The following is a 19,254-nucleotide window of genomic DNA, read 5'->3' as shown; positions in this document are numbered from 1 at the left end:
CTTGGAGTGGTCTCTTTGTTACCTGACATTGTTAAACTGGTGCTGTACTGTATCCTACACCCATGTTGCCAAGGTTTTTAATTCTTCATTTGTTGTTAATTCTGTTCTTTCAAGCTACTGCTTTTTCCTCCTGTCTAGACACCCTCTCTAGCTACTAAAATTTGACCTTGGCAATTTCAGCAGGACTTTTTTTTTCTATTTATAGTTTCTAAATTTCATATCATGTTTAGGATAGGTCTTCCTCATAGAAAATTGTTTCTAAAAAAAGCAGAAATTGCTTTGACCTGAGGCATAACTCAAATCACAGTTTTCCTGGTCCTTTTTTTTTTTTTTTTTTTAAATCACATTCAACTGTTCCCTCTTCCTATGCAGTATTGTCACTTCTACAATTTTCCACTTTCCAAGCTAAATGCAAAGTTTGAAATGTCAGCATCTGCATTTGTTTCACTGGCCTCTAATGGATTCTTGATGGGTTTGCATGCCCAGTGCACACATTGCCTATTCTTCTCTACCTCTGTCCATGACATTTGCTTTCATCCATGTAGCATTTTCCTCTGTTTTTATAAGCACAATACACATAATACTTGTTTGTCAGGATGCTAGGCCTCTGCACTTTCCCAAGTAATTTTTGCATGATCTTGTTGAACACTTAAAAGCATATTTTCAAAAAACTCAACAGAATGGTTTCTGGAATGAAGAGCACCATCATAAGGAATTATCTATGTGTAGATCACTACTTTAATAGTCTGTGCAGTCCTGACTCATAGACACCCTGCTTCCTCCATACAGTGAGCTTTGGAATGCCCCCTCTGGACTTTAGCTAGATCTCCTAAGGGTCACACAGGCCCGCTCATAACACACATCATATTCTACTCTAATGGCTTATTTAATTGTCTTAACCTCCATTATGGAGCTCTTTTAAGGCTGGATCGAGGTCTGTCTTGGTCACCATAGCATCCCCCAGACCTGACCCAGTGACTGACAAATAAAAGGGGCTCATGTCATGTGTTTGCTCCCAGCACCACGAGATAATGAGTAGATGAAGCAAACATTCCAGAGATATCAGATAGACACTGGCATAAGAGAGAGTCGATGGTTGTTTCCAACTGTCTAATAATGCAAAAGCCTTAACTTTGAGTTTTGAATTTCAGTCTTTTCCCAAGACAATAATGATGGAGGTTTGGTACTCTTTGTGAAGCTGGCAATGGCGGTGAGCTCCAGTTCTGGGGCAGCCATGTGCTCACAAGAAGAAACACTGCTAGCTGGGGTACTTGGTAGACTGGGTGTTTCAGAATCATTTAAAACTTCTATTTCAACTCTCTGGTTTATTAAGATGACACCTCACTGTGTGCAAAGGAGTATCTTTGATTGTCTTGTCCCAGGATACAGTTTCAGAAAATGAAAGTCTCCCTCTTGATGTCCATCAGTTGTCTTTTAGACCTTCTCACCTCATATTTTAGGAGTCAAAGGTGTTTGGGTAAGAGCATCTAGAATAGGGCGTGTCAGAAGATTACCTACTTTAAGTGGCACTTGGAGGGTATGCCCTGGGGAGGGGGGATGACTTGAAAGTTTTCCTTTCAGCACATGAAGTCAGTCAGATAGATAGCTAGTGCCAACGTTAGTGATGGTAATGTTGTTTCTTCTATGAATAGCTTACATTGTCAAGTGTGTGCTGTGTAGACTCAGTGTGAAATAGTTCACATTCATTTCCCCAACAGCTCTATGTAGCTGGGTACTGTTAACATCCCGTGTTACAATTGGGGGCCCTAGGCTTAGGGACTGGCAATGTTATTCAGTGATGGAGGGCTTTCCTAGCACGTGCAAAGCCCACCTAGAGTTTTGTCACTTAGCACCAAGAGAGGCCCAGGCGTCCAATCATAGAACTATAATGGTTGCCAGATCATCCATTCTGAACTCCAGACTGTGCTGCCAATTCCATACTACACGGCTAATTCTATACTATTTTACCAATTCTTATGAATTCGGCAGCCTTGTGTCAAATCTGTACCAGCTGAAGACGAATCTCTTGTTGCTTCCTACATTCCCGTTTTCCTCTCCATTGTCCATCACTTGTGAATCTTGTCTTATTGTCCTCAGGTCAGGCAGTAATGGTGATAAGGTCAGATGGTGGACCCATCTTCATATGACAAAACAAGGTGACTTGTTCCTGGCCACCCTGCGGTGGGATGTCACCACTTGCACTGGGCTGTTATTTGGTTTGTGAACTGACATCTTGAAGGATATTAAGGGTTGGCATATCCATCATATGACCCGCCACATGTGCCCTGAGGACCTAAAACAGAGTGTGTCTCATATTCCATTTCTCTGGGTAAAAAGTTATTCCAGGTCCCATGTTGTTAATCATAAAGGCCTTCTGTGAACCAGAAAAAAAAAAAAAAACAAAAACAAAAAAACCCTTCTGGAAGAAATGATTAAGCATTATTAATACAATTATGTATAACAAAAGACATAATTTACCTTCTCAACATCCAACAAAGAAATTCATTTGAAGCTTCAGGAGCTCCAGCTGAAAGGGCAGGTCTCATCACAGTGGGCTCTCCAGCGGAGGTGGGGTGGGGGTGAGGAGCTGCCACTGGCTGCTTTGTCCTCGGGGGACCTCAGTGCACGATGGACTGGGCCTCTCTCAGCCTCTGCAGCTGATCCTCAAGCACGCGCGCGCGCACACACACATACACACGCACACACACACACACCCGCACCCACTTGCCCACAGTGTTTCCTTGCCTGAAGTTAGTTTGTACCTACTGTCCGCCTGATTTGGGAGAATGACAGGGAACATGGAAAGAAAATTAGTTTAGAGCAATGGGAGATAACAATGGAGAAAAAATGCTCAGAGAAATGTGGCCACCCTGGTAGACTAAACATCTAAGAAAATTTTTCTAGCTTCATTGAAGATATCAGAAATTATCATTATTTATTAGACTGAATGGCATTTTGTTCATTGACACCATAGTTGACCATTCTCTGTTGGTATTTCTGTTATTGAACTTCGGTACGTTAACTCAGTGCATGCAGAGACGGTGAAAATGCCCGGTCCCTATGGTATGTATGGTATAAAGTATATGTCTATTAACTATTTATTAGTGGGCTTGGGAGATGGTTCAGATGGTAAAGTGCTTGCCTTCTGGCATGGGGACCTGAGTGCCATCTCCAGAACCCATGAAAAAGTCGGGCATGGTGCCTCCTGCTTGCGATCCTAGCACTGGGAAGGCAGAGACAGATGGACCCCATAAAACAAGCCAGCCTTGTCTACTTGGTGAGCTCCAGGCCAGGGAGAGAGGCTGTTAAAAAACAAACAAACAAACAAACAAAACAGCTAAGGAATAATCTCCAAGTTATCTAAGGTGAGTGAAAGGTTGAACCCTGGAAGTTGAAGCTAACCCTTGCTGAAATCCAGGGGGACGTGGGGAAAAGCCTGGCTCCGTTCTGCCTGTTTTCTGACCTGTGGAATGGAAGCCATGGAGACAGTGTTCTCTGTGTGTGTCTGAGGGTCCTCGGGCACTCCTGCCAGGTTTGGGGTGATGTTGTCTTCTATGCTCACTTGAAATTGGAGCGAGGGGTCGGGGACTATACGTGACCAATTCACCTCCCAAACCAGTGGTGACAGCAGACTATCCCAGGATTTGCAAAATCTCAGAGGTGACCTGATCCCAGGGCAGCAAGCGTCTGACACCCTGGAGCCAAAGTTGAAGAGGAAAAGTACAGCATTTGAAGGTTCGGCATAGTGAGAGGTAGAGAGGGAAGGAGAGAAGGGAAAAGGAAGAGAGACAGACAGACAGACAGACAGACAGACAGACAGACACAGACAGACAGGCAGACTCATTCTGGTTGTACTGCTGCTGGGCTAGTACAGTTTCTGATCTCAACCAGATGCCCAGGCTATACCTGTGCCCAGCTAAGATCTCTGGCATGGTGCTTTAAAAAAAAAAAAAAAAGGTGGGGGCGAGCAGCCATGTGCCTTTCAAGCCTCTCTAAGATGTGATTTTTGTTCTTCCTTGCTCCTTTGGAGGCTGCATAGCTGGGCTTTTACATTAGGAAAGGTTTCCCCCTCCCCAACACGTTGGTTTAGGGATTATTGATTTGGAAGGCAAGGGTAATTTGCATGTAAATAAATCTCAACCCTGGGCGGCCAGACTGGGACGTCCAGATGCTGTGACTGACTTGCTGACATCACAGCCTCATTAGCATGCGGAGGATGCAGGCATTGGAACTGCGAACAGCGACTTCTCCAGCTCTGCCAGGCGCTCCGTGACAGTTATTATTATTTTTTGGATGAGCTGCACATTTCCTGGTTCGGTGGCCCGGGCTTTGCAAGCAGCTGACTGGTCTCCTAGGTCTGGCTCAGGATCAGCGGATGACGCAGAGACTGGGGTCTGTGACTTCCTTCAGATAATCGTGAAGTCGGCGAGTTTAGAGGAAACTGGGGGTTTTGAGAAGACAATTCCAGGGCTCGGGCAGGCCTAGACCAAGAGCACAAGTCACAGTCCCCAGCGTGGTGGATCGCCGGCAGGGTCCGCTTCTGTGGAGGGCGTTCTCTCTGAGGGAACGCAAAATCAGACCAGCTGGGGTTTGAGCCTGCTGCCTGCCTCAGGAAGGGCTCAGATTTGCAGACTCAGAAAAGGAGATGTTTGGGCTGCCTGGGGTCCTGCTTGCAATTTTTGATACCAGCTCCAGGGGGAAAGTGAACTGGGACCACTGACCAGACCAAGACTCAGACGGAGGCTTCCTCTGAAGCTTGGCAGCTCATCCTTTAGGAGGTAGGTAAGAAATTTGTTAATTCCCAAAGCAAGCAGGAATGTGTTTTGTAGGCAGGATGAGAAAGAATTTAGGGTCTTTGGATTGAGGAAGGTATTATCTCTAAGGTCGTGGTGGTTTTGGTGGTCTGGCACGTGTTGCCTTTTCTTTGCTTATTAGAAAGTTCAAATGCAAAGTGACATGGCGCAGGTATGCAGTATCCTTAAACCTTAGTGCTCAAAAAACAGTGTTTCTCTAAAAGTGACTCTTTCTTAAAACAACGGGGGGGGGGGGGCTTAAAAAGCAAATAGTGATAGGATCGCACTGATGTATCGGTGCTCTTATTTCACGTATCTGAAACATCAGAGATGCCGAGGCACACACACTTCACTAACACTTCCAGATAAAGAAATGGCTCTCAAATTATTGAGGTTTAATTTTAGCCAGTCCCTTTGGCTTCGAAACGGTGACAGAGCTTCAGAATCTGTCTGCATAGTCCTGCTGTAGGCACACATTTAGGTTTGTTCCCTACTGGCCTGTGTCCACAGTTTGTGCCTCTCAGTGGCTTTTGATTTCCCCAGAACCAATCACAGCACTGTTGACCTGCCATGGAGGTCTCGGGACAAAGTTCTGATTTTTAGCCTCACTGTTGTTTGCTGTGTGATCTTGTACTGTGCTGTGGTCTAGTGGGCTCGTAGGAACTAGAAGTGTATATGCCTGATGTGATGACACCCCCCAAAGGGGCTGGGGAGTTGCCTAGACTCATGGATTGCTCCCCCCCATCCCCCCGCATGATAGAGGTCTACTTCCACTGTGAGCATGTGTGGAATTATGGGTAAGGGAGGGCTCTAGTATGACATGAAGATAGACATGGGTGCCATGTATGAGGCCTGTGGTACAAGGCTTCAAGCGCTTTGCTTTGCCGAATATCTCTTCCTGAAGGCAATTTTTAACCCATCTCAGCAAGACTTTTAATACACGAAGCAGCCTTGTTTTCTTACTAGAGGCCACACAAAAAAAGCTCCCTAGAAGGCAGCCTGCCTGCTGGTGACTTTCACAGATGGATCAGGATGACCATCCCCAAGGGCTGAGGAGTAAGTCACAACTTTGGTAGAATCACCATATGCTGAAAGTTGGGGTTTTAGTGCCCCTTAGAGTGCTTGTAGAGGTTTTTCCTTTCTATCAAATGCTCCTTCCCCTTGGGAATGTTTTGGTTTTTGTTTGCTAATGTGAGAATGTAAACGCATTGACTTCATCAGGCACTGTGTTCTTTAACATGTTACAGAGCAGTCTGCGAAAGAGAGCAATTTTGAATGTACAGTTATTTTTGTAAAGACATCCCCCATGCAGTGTGTCTGGGTTGGGGTGAGGTGGGGAGAGATAGCAATGCAGGACAGACAGTGCTTTAGAGAAGAAGTCCGGTTAAATAATCAGAGATGATGCTCATGTAGGGCTTGGACCCTGGGAGCTGGAGAGGCTTGAGGATATCTCCTGGAGTAGCCATTTCTGTTTGTGAGATCCAAAGAGCAGTGAGATCTATATATAGGTAGGGTGATAGGTGTAGGGCTTCAGTGAGGTAGGACATAAAAAGTCTCCAGAACTGTGTCAGCCACCCTGTAAAGACTCAGCAAATGCTAGCTGTTAGTATTGTTCCTTTACCGGTGTGAGCATCATACACATTGTTGCTGAAAAAAAAATCAATCCATTGAAAAGGCCACACGGTCACTGTCGAGAGGTGAGGCTAGAGAAAAGATGTGACTTTGGTCACTGCTGATGCCAAACTCTGCCACTCAAAAGGATTTCACACGCTATTGATGGAGTTGATATAATACAGTATATTAGCTAGAGCCACTGTGTTGTGGGACCTACCGGATGGTTTAAGGAAAATCAGCCAGGGCCAGTTGGACTAGGCTCCCTTAAAGGCCTGGAAGCTGACAGGTTACAGCGAGGGACCTGTGGGGTCCACATTAGAATCAATGTCCTTTTGGATTTTTTTATCTCCTCCAGCTGGACCTGTGAATGGCAGGTCTTCTCCTTTCTTTCGTTCCTACACTATACTTGGTCTCTTCTTCTCTGCCCAGGCTGGCCCTTAACTCTGTATTTCACCTGCTGGATGACTCCTCAGGAGTCCCAGAGCTGAAACGATGCCGCCATTTGGGTGGTTTTGGCTGCTGGACTGTCTAAAAAGAGAAAGTAATAGGTTTGCCTACCTGTTTGGGGCCTGTCTTCTCTCTCTCTCTCTCTCTCTCTCTCTCTCTCTCTCTCTCTCTCTCTCTCTCTCTCTCTCTGTGTGTGTGTCTGTCTGTCTGTCTGTCCATCTGTCCATCTATTACCATGATACCTCTTTCCCAGTGATATGCAGCAGCCTGTTGTTTCTCCCTGTCCTCCAGGCATCTATTTTCTTCCCTCCATCCCTTTTTTCCTTCTTTTCTTCCTTCCAGAAATGGACCTCCAATGCCAGCTTCTTCAAGACAATTAAATTAGGGTTAGGGATGTAGTCAGTGACGAAGCACTTTCCTAGCAGGTGTTTGGTTGGTCCCTGTCACCACAAAAACATGGTGATGAGGTCGGGTAGGAATTAACAGAGCCAGAGATATCTGGTATAAAATCTGTCTTCCAGAAACTCTGGATTGAGAGTTTGGACTTCCTGGCTGATGTGATCTTTAGTACAAGCATCCTTTTCATGGAACATAGTATTAGTAAAATCCTTTGATAGCCTACCTCCATTATTACCCTCATACAGCATATTTGATCTTCGGAGAATCACATGACCTCTCTGAAGTCTGATTTTTTTTTTCCATAGGAATTTTGGAAATAAATCCCTCCAAATGTTGAAATGCTAGTGGCTTGTAGAGTCTAACCCCTGCCTCATCCTGGGTATTAGCTTTGGTGTGGATGATTTTATTATTTTCCAGTCAATCTCAAGCTGTGAACAGTAGGGGGCAGTAGACTTAAGATTTGTTCATCCGAAATACTGAAGTCCTAAGAGTTAAAGTAGCCTCCGTGACAGATGGTGACAACCTCTGGCTTCTAGGCCCACGTGCACCCAGAGTGAGAAAGGCTTTTGTCCATCCACTCACTGTCGGTCCTGAGGCCAGAAGGCTTCATTCTGAAACCCTCAAAGCCTGCCCCTTTCTTCTCCAGGCTCCCATTACACATAGAGAGTCAAATGCTCTGTCCCTCTGATAGGATTCTGAACAGCTTTTGGACGATGACTTTCGTTTGTGTGTGGTAGCCACCGAAGCCTTTCTTCCCTGAGTCTCTCTGTGATGTTGTTACTTGGGAAACTGCTGGGGCCTGTGAGCTATTGCAAACCAAGAAACACATACAAGACTTGGCAAAATCTGTTCTCCTTGCTGATGCAATTGATGAGCCCTGATACTTTGTTCTTGTCCCAACTTTTAAATACACTTTTTGGTTTAAATACCCTGACTCTGTGTGTGTGTGTGTGTGTGTGTGTGTGTGTGTGTGTGTGTGTGTGTGTGTACAATTATATGTTTGAATAAAGCAAAGGAAGCCACCTTTATTAGAAACTTAGCCACTTGAGTTTGGAGTCTCAGTTTTCTGTTCTCTTGGCATATTATTTAAGCAGTTCATTATCTAGGGTCTGAAGACCAAGCATTTGCTTGTTCTGTTATTCCAAAAGGAAGAAGCAGCCGGACCACTGCATCAGGGATGTGGTTCAGGGATAGCATTCTTGTCTGGCCTGCATGAGGCCCTGGTTTCACATCACTAATACCAGTCCCAAATGTGCTTTTAAAAAGGCAGTTGTGATGGGGAAGGAGGAAAAGAGAAAGGGGGGGCATAGAAAAAAAAGTCTCTCCCCATCTGTCCCCCTAGATCAGATTGAAACCATCTGAAATCTTGACACTCCTTTCACTGAGTCCAGCACAGGTTTTTGCATTAGAGCACCATGGGCCTTTTGAAGGAGGCATGTTGGCAAGCATGCTGTGAGCCTGTCTTTGTGTGATGGAGGACAGAGTGAACTTCCAACACAGGTTTTGTCCTGAAGTCTGTGAGAATCAAGTTGGCTGAACACTTCCTTTCCAGCAGGAGAGCTGACACTCATGATACCTTAACAACATGGATGCCTGGGTAAGACCTGAACCAAAGGCTATGCTAATGTGGAAGGGGGAAATCTCACCAGGTCCTACTCCTAGACCAAGTACTCCAGGCAATTAACAACTGCTGAGGAGGAGAATTGGTCTTTCCCAGGGAGGAGCCCCCTGATTGGTTACCCAGTGACAAGTGGACAACTCTGAAATCATAGACCTACAAGCAACACTAAATGGACTCAGCAGGTTATATTTATATATTTGTGTGTGCGCGCGCGCGCACACACACACACACACACACACACACACACACACACACACACACACACAAAACCTCTAATTATTCAGGAAAAGAGACCATGAATTTGAGAGGAAACCAGGGAGGCATACGAGAGGGGTAGGAAGAGGGAAATGGTATGATTGGTTTTTTAATTTAAAAATACCACAAAAAATAAAAATAATTTGGATGAGAAAAGCAAATATGAAGGCCAAGTTGGAAGATGAAATGTAAGTCTATAAAGAGGCATGGAATATAGACTGTGCTGGTTGGCAATGTGGACCTAAACAAAGTGAGGGGTGACCCGTTCCGGAATGTGTCATTGGAGTCCCGCTCTCTCTGAGGCACAGTATGAACTGATAGCAAGGAGGAATACTAGAGAGTTATTTTTTTTCTGTTTTGTTTTTGTTTTTTTAATTTCATGCAATATATTTTGATCATATACTTTCCCTTCCCCCAACTCCTCCTAAATCCTCCCCCACTTCCCTAGCCATCCAACTGTTTTTCTCCCCAAAACCAAAACCAAACCCACAAAACAGGGGCTGGAGAGATGGCTCAGCAGTTAAGAGCTCTGGCTGCTCTTCCAGAGGACCTGGGTGCAATTTCCAGCACCACCCACATGGCAGCTCATAACTGTCTGTAATTCCAGTTCCAGGGACTCTAGTACCCTCACACTGACATTGGTGCACATAAAAATAAACACAGAGTGGAGAGAGAGAGAGAGAGAGAGAGAGAGAGAGAGAGAGAGAGAGAGAGAGAGAGAGAGAGAGAGAGAGAACGAACAAAAACAAAAACAAAAACAAAAACAACCCACGACCATGAAGTCTGATTTCTGTTGGCTACTACTCCTGAGCATGGGGCCTGCCCTGGAAGGTGACTACAACCCTTGCAAATAGCAAGTCATTTGCAAGATACGCCCACTGGTGCAGCAGTGGCAGGAATGTTATGGGGGTACTGGGGACTTTTCCTTCTCTTCCTCCCACACTGCTATAGAAGCCATCTCGAGCAATTCAGGGGCTAGCGGAACCCTTTCTGTCTTAGGATGAGAGCTGAACTCTCTGTTGGACCTTTAACAGTCACTCAATCTATCTCAGATGACAGATGCCTGCCTTGTCACTGGCCTCAAGTCCTCCTCTCTTTTCCTCCTTAAAATCAAACTTTATAAATACTGCCCAGACCCATCTAGGATTAAGAGTAACTGGTGCAAAAATTCCTAGCATTTTATTTTACCTGGGCAGGGTGCCATTTTCCCAACTCTTTTCTTGGCATCTGTTCATTAGTTATGAGTCCTTGGAGATATCGATTCATGAAAGTTCCAGGACTCGACTGAGAGACATATATTTTCAGTTTCAGAGTAGTTGTAGTGTACATGGAAGTACATGTTTTGTGTGTCTGTATGTTAGTGTTTGGATGTATAGAGGCAGTAATAGCTATGACAATATGAGGACCTACTTGCTATTCAACATGAATCATGATTCACACAATTTACCTTATTCTTACAGCTCTCGTGTATCTAATTAATTGTGTGATGAACATACATTTTGGATTTGTTGTCTGAGATGGGTCATATAAGAGGACAGTCAGCATTCTGGTTAACTGAGTTTGGGGTTATTTGGAATGAAATCTGCATTCATTTTCAGTCTTGGGCTTCCAAATTTGAACATTGTGTTAGATCCACTCTTCCTCCTTGACAGGAAGAACGGGATTCATTCCACTGAATGCATCTTGTGAACAGAACGGAGCAGTCATGAAAACTGTTCTCCTGAAAATGAGTTTGCAGCAATCCTGCCTTGTAAGGGAGGTGAGACAAAGATATTACTAAACAATTGAGCAAACAAGACTTCTAGAGGTGAAGAAACTTTCTCCAGGTTTTACAAACAGGGAAGAACAAGGATGAGGTTCAAACCCAGCATAACCATAGTCCCAACACTGATTTATGTCTACCTCTTTAAAAGACTTCTTTGCAACTATATGGTACCATGTCTTGTGGATGGTTTCTTTTCTTCTAGATGTTCTCTATGGATCCCTCAACTGAAAATCATCTGGTTTTATAACTTTTGAGTGAAAACTCTTTTAATTTGGTGGGGGGATTGAAGCCATCCAAGAAGTTGGCACAAAAGAGACTAGAGTGGTTTGATTGGCACCCATTGCTTTAAATTGGCTCATAGGATTAGAGTGTGAGAATGGGTGGGAGATAAGCAAGACAGGAGAAGATGTGTTTCCTGAAAGCCAATGGAAGACATGTAGCTAGATGAGAGGGAACATGGGAAATTCTGCCAAGCTGTGCTTGGCCTGTGTCCATGCCCCCTTAGATTCTGAGGAGAGGGGCCAGGATTGTTGCTCTAGACCTTTTGTCTAATGTCAGGCTGTGTTTCCTTTTATTCTTCTCTCTTGAGACAAGGGATTCTGAGTCAGCTGATCGGTGAGTTCATTGCCAGCCCAGGTCTTAATGAGTGTGAACTTTCCAAGTAAATCTGATCTTGTGTGTGTGTGTGGGGGGGTGCTGTCGTTTTCACTGTTGGGTGTTCGTGACAGAGATATTAAAGGTCCAGTGTTGTGAGGATGTGCTGGGATGTAAGAAATCAGTCCTTCAGAGAATGACACAGAGGTTTCTGGAAGAACACCCAACCTTTGGATTTGTCACACATGTAGAGCAGGTAGCTCAGGCCATTGGTGAGGCCATGGAAACTATAGAACTGAGCTGTGCACTGAGCAGCCCTTAAGGTGCTGAGGACCAGGCTTCCATATTTACCTTCATGCACCTGGGGGGCATTGCAGGAATGCAGATTCTGCATTTCTAGAAAGCTCCCTGGTGCTGCTGCCCAATTGCCTTCATCATAGGCACCCAGGGCTCCACAGGAAGGAAAACTACTCAATTCAGAAGGCCTGGGTTTTCATTCTATATTTGAATTGGCTGTTCCAGGCCTTAGTTTATACCCCAATGTGTAATAGAAGCAGTGAAGAGTCCCATGCGTCCCACATCCCATTATTTCAGAAAGTGCAAGAAACTTGCCACATGTTGGAGTGATGGGCCATCCAGTGTCTTATTCAGGCTGGGTCCCTGAGAAATGCCTGTCTCGTTAGGAAGCAGGGTGAGAACAAAGCCCAGTAGGATCTGGGGAGCTGGTGGGCAGAGTCAGTAGAGTTCCGGCCACACAAGCATGAGGACCTGAGTTTGGAGCCTGAGCACCCATGTGAAAACCAGGAATGATAGCATATAACTATGACCCTGACTAGATGGCCTCCAGATTCCCTGAGAGATTCTGTCTCAAAATAGAAAAAGAGCTCAAACATTGACCTCTGTCCATCACTCACTTGTAACAGAAGTGTGTTTATCCACATTTACATATGTGCACAGTCATAGGAACACCTGCAGATACACACACACACACACACACACACACACACACACACACACACTCATACACACTCATACACTAAACACACAATAAAAGAAAATGCCACCCAAGCAATTCAGGTGTTGCTCCTCTCTGAACTTCAGACACTTGATTTGTTGGAAAGAATGTCTTCTAGGAGGTGAAGAGCTGGGAAGCAGTATAGTTGCTGGGCAGAGCCAATCAGGAAGCCTGAAGCTGTCTTGCTGTCCCTCTGTCCACTAGTTGCCTAGCCTGCCACCTCAGTGCCAGTGTGTCATGCCCTTAAAGCACTGTAGAACTGTTTTACGTCCTTCACTGATGAACTGCTTCCATGCAACATCCTCGGCTACTCACTGCGCTATCGTGTTAATCTGAATTTTTGAAAGAGCATGGCAGAGTGAAAAGTAGCATTTCAGCATCTTCAGGATGCAAGGCACTGTTGGAGGCCCTGTGGGAAGTCTCAAATAGAGAAGGTATTTTCTTTTTTTCTAAGGTTCGTTTATTATGTATTCAATATTATCCTGGCATGTATGCTTACATGCCGGAAGAGGGCACCAGATCTCATTATAGATGGTTGTGAGCCACCATGTGGTTGCTGGGAATTGAACCCAGGTCCTCTGGAAGAGCAGCCAATGATTTAACCACTGAGCCAACTCTCTAGGCCCCTTTATTTCTTTTTTTAATTTGTTTTGTAAAATAAGGACTGCTGATTGACTATCCAATGATGTGAACATGTGTAACACTATTAGACTTCACTCTGATAAATGGTTGTGAAGATAAGTCTTAAACATGTTTTGCTGCAATAAAAAAAATTTACGATTCGAAAATGTTTGCAGAATGGATATGCTTATGTTTTTCTATTTAAAAAGCCATGCAGATACAACAAAAACTGGCAAGTATCAAATAGTAATATTTGCTTGTCTCTGTCCCATCATGAAAGTGTTACCAAATTTGAAGGAAAAAATATCTTTTATTACTGAATTTTCTTTCTTTTTAATTGATTAATAATTATATAAAACAATAATTAAAAGATGACTTCAGTTTACCCATTAAAATGCTGAAAATATACTCTTCCATTGGGATATTCAGAAATGAACATGCAATATTATTGGGAATGTAAGATATATGATATTTCTTTTTTAAATATGTTCTTTGAGAATTTTATCCAGTGTATTTTTGTCACATTCTTTCCCATCCTCCAGCTCCTCCCAGATCCCCACCTCCCTACTCTCCCAACTTCATGTCCTTTCAGAGAAAGTATTTTTAGACATAAGCAATTCAAGAAATCAAGCGTTCTTAGGTACTCCACAATAGTGAGAGGACTGATGATGACCTTTCTAAAGTTAAATACAGGCTTTTCTCTAAATGTGTATGTGTTCATTTGAAAGGAAAAAAAATGCCAAGTACCCCAGCTTTCTCTATATCCCTGAAGGCATCAGGCCACCCAGTTAAGAACTACTAGAGTGAGTGGTACATGGCTGAAGAGCAATTCAGAGAACTCTCCTTGGCTAACGTAGCACTAGAAAACAAGCAGTGTTTGTCCCTTCAGGAACACGCCTCCTGTGCACATGACTGCCTGGAATCTAATGCCTCATCCTGTTGGGCTGGAAGGAGAGTCCAGGATTTCCTTCCACTTTAGAGATGGGTAGATTAAGAGCTGTGGTCTCTGCTGCAGCCAGGGTAGTCCTCCTCTTTGCCTTTCTCAGATGCTTTCTCTTGACCCTTCACAACTTCACAATGCTTCTGAACATTCACTTTGGGTAGGCCAGGGGTTTTCAGTCTATCTGTTGTTCTCCAAGTATTCTTTTAAAGATTGGACAGTCAACAGCACACATAGTCGATCAAATGATGCGGAAGTGAGTCACAGCGCTGTCTCAGCAGTAATGATGGGCCTCGCTTCTGTTATTCTTTCGTGTACTTCGTCAGTAGAGGCCACAGGTCATTTTCTTTGATGTGATCTTTGTGATATCCTTCTCATCGCATACTTGTGTGACACTACAATTTTGGCCTCATTGTAACAGTATACATTTTCAGGTATTGTAAAGTATAACTCTAAAACAAAATTTCTATGCCAATCACAATCCTGTTTTCTTGGCTATGAAGAGTATGTGGCTCATTGTGAACTATCAAGCCAGATTTGGGCAAGAATTAGAGATTCAAGTTATTTCATGAACTCCTTACTGGATGCTTATTGTTCTAGCTACAAGATCCTTGACCTTAAGGAATTGACATTCCATAAGAAAAATTATCAGAGACATACCAACAAGGAAAATAATTTCAAATAGTGACAACTGCTGAGGGAAAACTAAAAATACTGGCAAATGAGAAGAGGAGGTGAGCTTTAAAAAAGGAGTGATATGAGTAATGACAAGTAGACCCTTTGACAAGGCTCTGAAGGAAAGATTTTCTAGGCAGAACAGCAGCAGCAAATGTCCAAGAGTGCGCTGTCCTCGGCGAGTTCAAGGGACAAATAAAGGCCGATCTGGCTGCAGCATTGAAGGAGACTGGGAGCAGAGCTCAGCGAAGCTGAAGAAGGAAGACTGCGATGGGGATCTGGTTATGACCCCAGCTGAGGACCTTGTCCTTTGCTTTCTTGCCATTGGCCCACGGCAAGCTGGAGAGTTGAGTGTTACCAGCATCATTGTAAGAACAGTGGTAGAAAGGAGATTTTAAAAGGCCAAGTGTAGGAGAGGGAATAGACCAGGCTGTCACAGTGGCCCAGCCTGGAAGTGCATTAGATTCCGATAGTCAAGACAGAGAAGAGAGGAGGAAGGGGAGGGTAGGTACTGAGATTCATCTCACACCCCCAGCAAGCCCACAGTCTGGCCTGTTCATCTTACCTTCTGTGCTTAAAGAGTGTGGGTGTCACCATATCTGCCTGCTCTGGGCGGAGCGGGAGTCAGGAGCATCCATCCATCTCCCAGCACTTTGTCACATCCGAATGTAACACGTCTTCCAATGTTTTCAGAGTCTTCCTGCTGTGGACCATGTGAATCCAATCCACCTAAGGCTCCTTTCCAATAAAACATGAAACCAGGAAATGTTATTTTCATTCTACGTCCTTCACCCCTTCCTTTCTCTCCAGCAGAAAGAGGAAACAAGCTGTAGCCAAGAACAAAACCACAAAAACCCTGCTTGGAGCAGGGAAGTTACCATCTTGTCTTATTTTTTTTTCCTATACCTCCGATGGGAAACCCTGAAAATTTTGTTTTGTTTCTGTTTAAGGCCTACCCTAAAGAAAAAAAAAAAAAAAAAAAAAGTCATCTTTCCCTGTGTGTCTAATTCAATATGAATGACAGACTTTCCATCAGCATTGGTTTTTGGGGGTTTGTTTTTTGGTTTTTTTTTTTTTATAAACTCACAATTTCTTGATGCCTTTGTTTCGAAAGTCCACTGGGGTCATCTTGAGCCTTTGGCCTCAGTTACCAAGACACATGGATTTCTGGGAAGTCTTTGCCTTGAGCTCTTCAGTACAGATATTAAAGGGGCCCTGTCAAGTTCTGAAGGGTGTGACCAGTGCCAGAAACCCCCACAAGCCAAGCCCCTGAAGGCTGCTGCTGCCAGCTGGCCTCTATTCCCACCAGAGATGGTTGGCTTTCTGTGGTTCTCTGTGTATGGAGCTGGCCAAGTTCCCTTGGATGAAAGGCGGCCTAATATAAACTGAAAATGTTATTAATAAGCAGCCACTTAAGAATTTCCTATGACTTGCCAGTGATTTGGGGGCCTCTGTGTAAGCAGAGGGAAAAACACTGCTTGTTTTACATGGATTAAGGGATCGACGTCGTCTGTCTGCGGGGGCCTCACGGAGCCCTTGAGGTCCCGGTGAAGGCTTGGATAAGTTCCAGAAACTCTTTCAGTCTTGGTTGTCCCATCTCATGGTGTGGTTTGAGGATTAAACAATGACTGCAGGAGGAGGGCTTTTAGCCGAGTCTTTTAACACATCCTCACCAAATGTTTCCTTAAAAAGCAAAGTCGAGGTGAAGCCCCCAGACATGGAATCAAACTCACCCCCCTCCCTTTGGCTCAGGGAAAAAAAGAAATGTGTCATTCCAGACACCCCAACATTGAAGAGCAGTACACACAGCATTGGATTTCTCTGGGACTGCTATCCAAAGCTGCTATCTGTGGCAGCTTTGATCTTCTGACTGGCCTAGGAGAAAGCATGAGAAATTCACAAGTTACCTAAATTGAAAGCATTTGCTGAACTCTAAAGCACTTAATCAGCCCAAGAGATTATTAATATCCAACCTGTCTTCTTTATTATGTATTGAGAGATTGAAGAATATCGTTTGTATGATCTTGGAAACAATTAAAAAAAATCATGGTAAAGGTTGTGTGATCCCTTAACAAGGATAATGATCGGTATCTTGCTTAGTCCATATCTAAGTATATTAAATATCCAGTGAAGCAAAAAATATATACTGTAAAATTCCAGTTAGCACATATACAAAGTGAAGAGGAGGCATTCGTCCAGAAGACTAGCCTCTACTATCTGTCCTAGTTTATTCTTAGCAGAGCAGCAAGTCTGACAGCTGAAGAAATCAGAGCATCTCTGGATACCCACAGCCTTGCATAGGGATGCAGTGATGCAAGTAGCAGTGTTGCCATGGAGACACCATCCGTGGCCAAGCTCTTGTCCTCTGAGAGCTCACTCTGTCTACTCATAATGGTGCTGAATTAGCTATCTGTGAGCTTGGGAGGCAGATTCCACACTGGCTTGTGGATGCTTTTTCAACAAAGCCCAAACTCCTAACAGATTGTATGTGTCATTCACCACCTGCCACGTTGTCATCATCCGATCCGGAGTCTTCTCAGTATCTTGGTGGCACCGTGTTCTCGCCCACCTCCACTCCTTTGTTGAACTGTTAGGAATGTTCTTGCCTTTTCTTTTTGCCTAAAACTTTCCACTCTGCTTCCTCAAGGGAGGCCTCTGTGGCATCTCATTACTTAATCCCAACCCCCTTAAAGTGCAATGTGCCCATGAACCATGACTGAGGACCATAGTACCCCCCACTTTGCTTCGATTTTTTTTTTCCGTTTTGAAAAACGGCAGTGTTTTACCGTGTCTTCGACCCTTTTCTGTTGCCGTGATAGAACACCGCGACCAAGACACCTTGGAGAAGCAAGGGTTTCTTTTGGCATATGATTCCAGAGGCAGAGTCCATATGGTAGCGGAGGCATGGCAGCGGGCAGCCAGGGCAGGAAGCTGAGAGATCACCTCTTCAACTGCAAACACCAAGTCGGGAGAGCCAAGTGGAAGCAGGGCAAGGCTCTAAATCTGCCAGGCCCAACCCCAGTGCTGTAATTACTCCAGCAAGGCTCCACCTCCTGAGGTTCTAGAACATTCCCCAAACCGCAACGCCTGCTGGGGAGCAAAGTGGTCAAATCCCTGAGCCTGTGGGGGATACTTCTCATGTAAACTCCCACATCGGGAAGTTACAAGAAGAAGAGAGTGAGCTTTCCTAGACAGTTCTAGATCTTTCTGTTAACGCTTTGGCACATCCGTGCTACATGTTCTCTAGACATGCTTCCTCCTCCCTCTTTCTCCCTAGCCATGTCTTCTCTCTCTCATCTCTCTCTTTTTCCTTCCCTCCTCCTCCCTATCTCCTCCTCCTCTCTCTCCCTCTCCATGTGTCCTCCCTCATCCCTCCCCCCCTCACTCTGTACCTCACCTCCTCTTTCCCTTGCCTCTCTCTCCCAGCCCTATCCATAATCCCTGCTTCCTCCCTCCCTCTCTGGACCCCTACTCCTCCCCCTCTTCCCTCACTCCTCCTCCCCCTCCTATCTCCCACACATCTTAGTTCTGCTGATCCATCTGAGGCTAGCCACACACATCATCCTTTATCTGCATATACTTTAGGGAGCATCTCTTCAGAATCTGAACCTCTTAAATAACATAAGTGCTGACTTCCTAGAAATTATGGCCTGGCTCTCTCTCATCTTCTTCTTGTATCCCAAGAGGCAATACCTCGCAGCACTGACCATGACCCACAGGACAAAGCAGATGCTCAGTAGATGACCTTTCACATAGTGGAGCTGCCTTACCACAAACATTCTATCACTGCCCTGAATTCATTGACCCTCCCACTCCAGTGGACTCTAGCCCATGGCTCCCACTGCTACAGGAGATGCATTGTTCTGCCCCTGGCCGCTTATCTTTTCCTGTGCTGAGGGCCTAGCTATGGTCTTCTGCCAAAGATTGCTAAGAATTGGGAGATAGTAACCCTGTCTCTCCTTCAAGCAGCCTTATCTGAGGAGTATTCAAGATAGGCAGGCCCTCATTCCCAGGTCCTGCAGAGGACCCTGGTTGTCCAGTGCACCCGTCTACCTCATTATTATCCCAGCATCCGCTATGTCCTGGGGTCCTTTCCAAACATCATCTTCCTATTTGTGATTGTTCCTTCTTGGGATGATCTTTTGAAGATCTCATGCTAAGCGATGGCTCATCCATCACTGAGGGTGTCGTATCTGCCAAGCTGGATGCAGTGTGAGATCTTTAAGAGTGAGTTCTAAGCAAAGTCATCCAGAATGGGCTGTTTTGCAAGGGAAATGTGCTCCATGCCTCCTAAATTACAAATTAATCTGCAGTAGGACTCTGTTATGAATTGGCATATTAAGAGGAGACACCTGGCACTGGGAACTTCTCTTGCTGCCTTCGGCTACGCTGGGAGAGAGGGGCACCTCTGTGCAGATGGCGGGAGTCACCAGCCAGGCGAAGAAGGGAAGTGGGACAGAACCAGGCAGCAGGGTTCTGGCACTCAGCATGTACCAGCCAAGTACCCAGCTGGCC

At 44.9% G+C, this 19,254-nt stretch overlaps 1 protein-coding gene across 5 annotated transcripts in view; it reads left to right on the top strand.

Moving 5' to 3' along the window:
- Prickle2 (prickle planar cell polarity protein 2) overlaps positions 1 to 19,254 on the top strand; it is a 344,355-nt gene that overhangs the window by 229,321 nt on the left and 95,780 nt on the right. The window contains exon 1 of one of the 5 annotated variants that reach the window (XM_006972557.4): positions 4,210 to 4,778. The exons of 3 other annotated variants lie outside the window; for them this stretch is intronic. The gene's annotated coding sequence lies outside the window, so the exon portion shown is untranslated. Of the gene's footprint in view, positions 1 to 4,209; positions 4,783 to 19,254 lie in introns of those variants that run through there. One more of the 5 variants, XM_076567393.1, reaches the window with a different exon arrangement.

Source organism: Peromyscus maniculatus, chromosome 3 (assembly GCF_049852395.1).
Source record: "Peromyscus maniculatus bairdii isolate BWxNUB_F1_BW_parent chromosome 3, HU_Pman_BW_mat_3.1, whole genome shotgun sequence".
NCBI classification, from domain to species: Eukaryota; Metazoa; Chordata; class Mammalia; order Rodentia; family Cricetidae; genus Peromyscus; species Peromyscus maniculatus.
Note: the sequence above shows the minus strand (reverse complement) of the source record. Positions and strands in the feature narration are given on the sequence as shown.